Below are 6,698 nucleotides of genomic sequence, written 5' to 3'. Positions count from 1 at the left end.
CTGACAAAGCATCATTTGGTGAAAAACCTTTTGGTTTTTTGGATATACCAAGGCTAAGTGATTGGGGCCAACAAGTAATACTCTATGAATGACCTTGGCATAAGAGGCAGAACTGTGAAACTGTGCAAGAGGGTTTTGCTACTTTGGAAGATTATTTATTCTAAGCCAATTAGCGTAACTATGTCGAATATCGGCCGCTTTGCTAAGAAATCGCTATAATATGTCTATTTATAGATTAACGTTAGGTATAACCTCACCCAAACCAACGGTTTTCGAGAGAGATTTTTGTCCTTTTCAACTTTTACGACTCGTTTAACACCACAAGAAACCGTATTTCTAAATATCTATGTTAATGTTTACGGTGACACGTTTTCGAGTACGTTTTTTAAATAGGTGGAATATCGGACACGTCCACTTTGTTCCACTTACCCGTTGAATTTGTGATAATAACATGCTTTTCTTCTTGCTTTGACATAAACCGGTTTCATTTCTGTACAAATGCCTTAGTCACAATATGTTTTGACAAGCAAACGTTAATCTCACTAGTTTTATTTTTGTTTAATTTGGGTATTGTGTTGCCTTGTTTTGATGTGATTCAGTTGTAGGTGCAGTCTATTCACTTTAATGTGCACACAACAAACATGGCATGATTATGTATGTTATATTAAAAATGAAGACATCAATATAAGGGTATTGTAATTGTACTATCGTTAGTGGAAATACAACATTTTTACCTAAATCAACTTTGTTTTAGTTAAACTATAAACGCAACTACGGACGGCGAACTTCTTCCGTCCAATTTCTCAACTAGTGACTTTCATATTGACATGTGTCTAAACGACCAGAGTAATCGGATTTGATCTCTGTGAGCATCCGTACTTACATTACGTCATGCTATCTGTTTTGGCATTTGTTATGACAGTTTAAAATGACAGTTAAACTTCATCTTGGAGAGAACTAATCCGACGGTACAACTCAAAGACCAAACGAAATATATGTCGCGCCACTGAGTGTTCCACACTATAAGGTACACGCAAAAGTGCACTATAAAAAAAACACTATTTCGCAAGCTTAAATTAGGTCTACAGAGTAAAACATTTCCACAAGTAAAGCTTAAATGCCATATTTTTGTGGGAGCTTACGTTTCTATCCATAGTTGCCCGAAGTTGATCAGGAGAGTGAATGTAAACATGTCAACGCCGAATTCGGACGATATTCGACATTGGCTGATATTCGACTCCGTTCCGCTAGATGGAATATAGAGAAGGCATGCAACACTTCCTTTGAATAAGTCTCCAACTGCAACCTACAATTCGATTATAACATGGGTAGATGAAATCAAGCATTCTGATTGGTTGAGAGTGAGTCACGTGGTGTGCTTTATTCAGCGATAAAGGTACTGTACGACCTGTTTAAATTTACCGCGTTCCATATCAGTGCGCACTCAAAAATAACAGTAGATTCGAAATCGAACCAAGATGGCGGCGTGTTGGGAGCCTGTTCGTGGGAAATATTTTATGTGAATTAAGCTATATAAATGACTTTTTATTGACTCGGTTAGTTGTTTATGTGCTACACGAATGTTGCAGAGTATTCTAGGTCTTAACTGAAGCTCTCGAATATTATTTGTAGGTTGCTGCTAACGCTTAGACCAAAAATCAATTAAAACACATGAGCTAGCTAGCCTTGCTGCTATTAAGTATAACGTTAGCATGCCGATATGCTCTCACACGCCTCCCTCATTGCGGCAGATGTACAGTTTGCCTCCAGTCTCTGGGCTTTTTCACTCCCGTTTTATGTAAGGTCAGCCATTCTAAATAGGTTCTGCACATACGTGAAATACATTCCCTATGTAATGGATTGAGAGCAACGCTCCCAGCATTACTCCATAGCAAATTACTTTAGTTGTCATTTCAAGCTTGCTGGAGTAGGCACTTCCAACACCGAGCCACCAGCAAAGAGCAACAGTGGTCGGAAAGCAATATCATCATAGACGAAGGGGACATGAGAAACGTTTTCCACGGATGCACAATTTGTGGCGATATCCAAATCAATATAAACAAATATTAACAAAGTTGAAAGTGTCCCATTGTCGTTTTTGTTATTTTAATGGCAACTTTATAAAATGAGAAATGTGAATGAATGAGATGGTGCGAGATCAATGTCGATCTCCTAGCTAATCATCAACAAACTTTTGGTGCTAGGCTAACAGACGTGATGTTCCCAATGCTGTTTGTCTGTTGCATAGCAACAATGCAACAAGTCCATTATTGACGATACAGTACCCCCTCTCGAACCTTATTGCTTAAATATGATTCTAGGTCATAGTCAAAGCAGAAGGGGTAATGAGTGCAGGGGGTTGCATCCATGAAGATCATATTGTATCTGGTCCATGTCTTACCATCACACACTTATGGGATTCCAACTCGAGCATTGTAAAAAGTATGCCTCTCGCATTCTGTCTGATCTTAGCAACAGTTTCATCCATGAGTATCTGAGTGGATGTATTAAACAAGTTTTGCTCTCTCTATGTGTTTCTGCATTTTGGAATTCGATCTGGTTGGATTGACAAACAACTGGGCAGCAAGCACAGGGGTAATCTGCCAAACTGGTGTTTTCCCAATATGGCTGGCTAAAGCCCATCCTGAGAACAGCTGCTGGAAACCTCACGCTGACCTCTAACTCTCAGCCAGCTTGTTGGACCAAGCTAGAGTCAGTGATGTGCCTCTCACCATCAGACCTGGCCCTTGCCGTTAGACCAGGACTTTCAGATCTGGCAGAAACCGTGTGAGGAGACCAACGCCAACTCAGCTGTATCCCAGCCGGACAGCGAAAGTTGCACTGGTTTGACGCAGATGTGTGGGACTTTGACATTGCAGAGCAAAACCTAAAGCCAAAGGGAAATTGCTTAAGCACTCATTTTGGCAGTGTGCTTCTTAAGGACCCATGTGAAAGTGCTCATTAATGTTTCTTAGCGCTGGATTAAAAACAAATAGAAAAAGGGATGTGTGCAGTTAAAGCATTTACTAGCATGACATTTGCCAATTTTCCCTTTTTGACTCAATTAGCACATTTGATGTATTCAGTTGTATCTTTTCAATGCAAATAGGTTAAATTGGTTTTCCTTATTTGTATAGATAACCTTATTTGTAAGTTTTCAAATAAAAGTGAGTCTCTAAAATTGCACCAGTTAAGATTCAGCCACTTTGTGAGGCACAATCAGGTGACATCTTGATTCCACTCTATGGCATAGAGCTAGGTGAAGGCCAGAAGAAATTTTGTTGGAGTTGGAGTTGTAATAATATCTGAAGAAAGTCATTAGTGGGTTTTTGATTCACTGGTAAAAACTCTCTTGTGTGTGGACAGCACTCGCACCAGCACACCCTGTGCCTATTCTCAAAAACATCCCATGGAAAATTACAATGTATAAGTCATGGGTTTAACTGGTTGGTTGTAAAGTAGTAAACATTTTGGCAGAGAAGAAATATTTGTTTGGGTCCTGTTGTCTTGGTGTTACATGGGATTGCTGGTGTTGATGGGCCCATTAATCTTAGTACAACAGGGGTTTGCCCATAAAAATAGCATGCACGCCTATAGCCAAGCTGTTTAGAACAGTGATTTATTGGTTGTCAGATTGAAACAGGCAACCAGATTTCTGTCCTATCCACATCTAAAACATTTTGCAAATACCTAGTGTTGACCACCCATTCATAACAAGATGTCTAAAAATGTAACAATAGTTTTTTCTTTTGCACCATTTAAGACAGAAGGACATTTTGAGTCTTCACTCTTTACCCAGTTTACAATTGGTTACCCTTGTGGTCAGCCTATTGCCATTGACCTACAACTCTGTTTATCACAAGTACAACATTGTTGGCCTTGTTACATTGGAATGACACACTGGTTCAGGGATGTTGGCCAAAGCAGGGTAAGTAGCAGTCATTTGTGAGAGTGTATTTTCTCCCAGAAGATAGCAATATCCATCTAAAAAGATGGCATTTGCCTTGAAGGGATTACATGATAGATTTTACTGTTTTGTTTTTTTCTTTGCCTTTCCTCATCTCTTTCCACCCACACACACTGCTTTTACTCACAAATACACAGACACAAACAGACACACACAAACACACAAACACAATGGCAAAGTACTTACCTTTCGGAAACTTTACTCAGTGAATGATACATAATAAGTATGAAACACAAACACGTCAGAACCATCAAATATCCATATCAGTAATGGTCTTCACCTCCATTCATAGTGTCTTATATGGTATGAGGTTGTCTCTCTCCCTGGGGGGGTTTAATGTTGAGTTTACTGAATTACCTCCCTCACCTCACCTCACCTCCCTTCAAACGCAGACTACATCTTTGTTCCCTCTAAGTTCTTGTTGTAAGAGAAATGGACTTTGAGACTAAACTAGGCCACTCCACACTGTTGATATCTTGGCTGCTCCTTGTTTAGACAACAGCTGTGCTTCATGATGTCCTGAATGATCTTCCATCTCAGAGTGCGTTTCAACAACCAAGCAGCTGACCTAGAAACTCACATTGCACCAACAAGAAGATGGTCTGTGCAGATGAGGTGCTCCTTGTTGCTGTAAATGTGCTATTCTGCATGACAGGAAAGATTGAGAGTTCCTGTAGAATGTCTGACATGGGGCACTTTTGGGTTTCCCCGTTCTGTCGTGGTATGAGTTGTGAGATATTAGCCTTTTGAGTCAGAGAGGTTTCGGTGAATGGTTTCATCAGCATGTTGGTAACTGGGGGAAAATGTCATGATTCAGCAGTTCAAAGACACTGGGCAGGGAAATTAGTCGGAGCACACAAGAGTCGCGTCTCCAACAGGGCTTAGACCTTTATGCATTCACTATTTTATGCTTCAGTGATTATAAAATGATAACTCTATATGGCTTGGCGGTGTTTGCGTGCCAGCTTTAGATCAGCACTTGTCAACAGGTGGCACTGTTGAGTCAGAAAACTGTCAGCCTGGAAAAGAAATGACCGTTTCGCATCTGTTTGCAATGTGTGCCTCAGATGCACTGCATCATGCTCTAAATTAATGTAAATCAACACCAGGATTGTAAAATCTGCGTAGGGCCCTGTAACATGCTTCCTGAAATCTCTTTTTCCCCCTCTGTCTTTTTAGTCTGCTTTCTTTGACTTGCCGACCAACATCTGTTGCAACACTGCAATGGACCAGAAACTACTTTATAGACCTTCCAAAATTCTTAGCACAATAGAACAGACTGGTTCCTGGACTTGGGTCTCCCTGAAAACTGATTATATTCTTCATTCAGAATTGCCTGTTCGGACCCTTCTTGCCAGTGTCTGCTTTGGGGATCAATAGACGGAGAGAAATGTGGTGTCTGCACTCTCTGTAGAGAAAACATGGTTGTGTAACAGCTGTGTTGTAATTTTAGGATATACAAGTGCATTACAGAAAAGTAGTAGTAACATTTTCTTTCTGTCAATGTTAGAAAAAGCCATTTTTGTTCGATTGACGTTGCATCAAAAATATGTCCCAGTGACCTTCTTCTTAGGAAAATGTGGTTACATGACACGCTTGTGGGCACCTGGTAATAGATTATGCATTAAGAATCAGGATGTCGTGAATTAGTGTTTGTGAATTCCTGCCTTGAAAGCATTGTATTCAAACTTGATGGAAGACTGATTTGCAAAGAGTTGAGCATTATGGCTTATAACATTGACAGAAAGAAAATGTTACTACTACTTTTCTGTAATGCACTTGTATATCCTAAAATTACAACACAGCTGTTACACAACCATGTTTTCTCTACAGAGAGTGCAGGCACCACATTTCTCTCCGTCTATTGATCCCTGTCTTAACCTAAATCTGTCTGACTCTTGTTAAATGACTATGACCTAGTGAATGACCCCATAGTTTGATCTTAACCTGACTGACCCTTGTAACTGGTACCAAGGGCCTCTTTTCTCTCCTCCACCTCCCTCAACAGTCTGCTAATGGTGCTAGATCAGCAGAACATACCATAACATGGGAAAAAACAAGGTCTTGACCTTGTGGTGTCTTGATTCTGTGAACCTGAACCTTTCGCGACATCATAGTAGGCGCCAAGTTCATGCACAGACAAGGCAGGAGCAGTCAAATTCAGTGAAAGTAATGATCAGAATCTGACCTCCCCGACACTTTGTACTGGGCTGTGTTAATTGGTGTCTGCAAGATGCCCTCCAGCATGTGGTGTACTTGTTGCAGGTGGTCTTGCAAAATCCGCCTGTAAATATAAGAGCCATCCTAGAGATTTATGGTTTCGAAGGTGTTCAGGTCAGTAGCTAATCCTGCCTAACAGGACAGAGAAAATAGCAAAGAAGTTGAGGCAGCATCTGTTGTTTGGTCAACCACCATATAGAAATGCCAGACGAGTCATTCCAAGCCTTGTTAGTGTTCCTAAATGCCATGAGTTTGGTATGCTACAGTACACAGAAACACACACACATATGCCCCCCCCCCCCCCCCTCTCAAACACACACATAATCATTCACACATATAGGACAATTACAATAGATGTTTCACAAGAACCTTCGAATTAGAAACACATGTGGACAGGTTCATCAGTAAGTGCAGTGGCACTTCATCCATTGTGTGGGCAATTGCAGATGATTAACACCAGCACTTTCAATACCCATGTGGCTTTAATTTAATTCCCCAGGGTTTACTGGGG

This window comes from Sprattus sprattus (genome assembly GCF_963457725.1).
Source record: "Sprattus sprattus genome assembly, chromosome: 8".
Classification (NCBI taxonomy): domain Eukaryota; kingdom Metazoa; phylum Chordata; class Actinopteri; order Clupeiformes; family Clupeidae; genus Sprattus; species Sprattus sprattus.
This window is presented reverse-complemented; position numbering follows the sequence as displayed.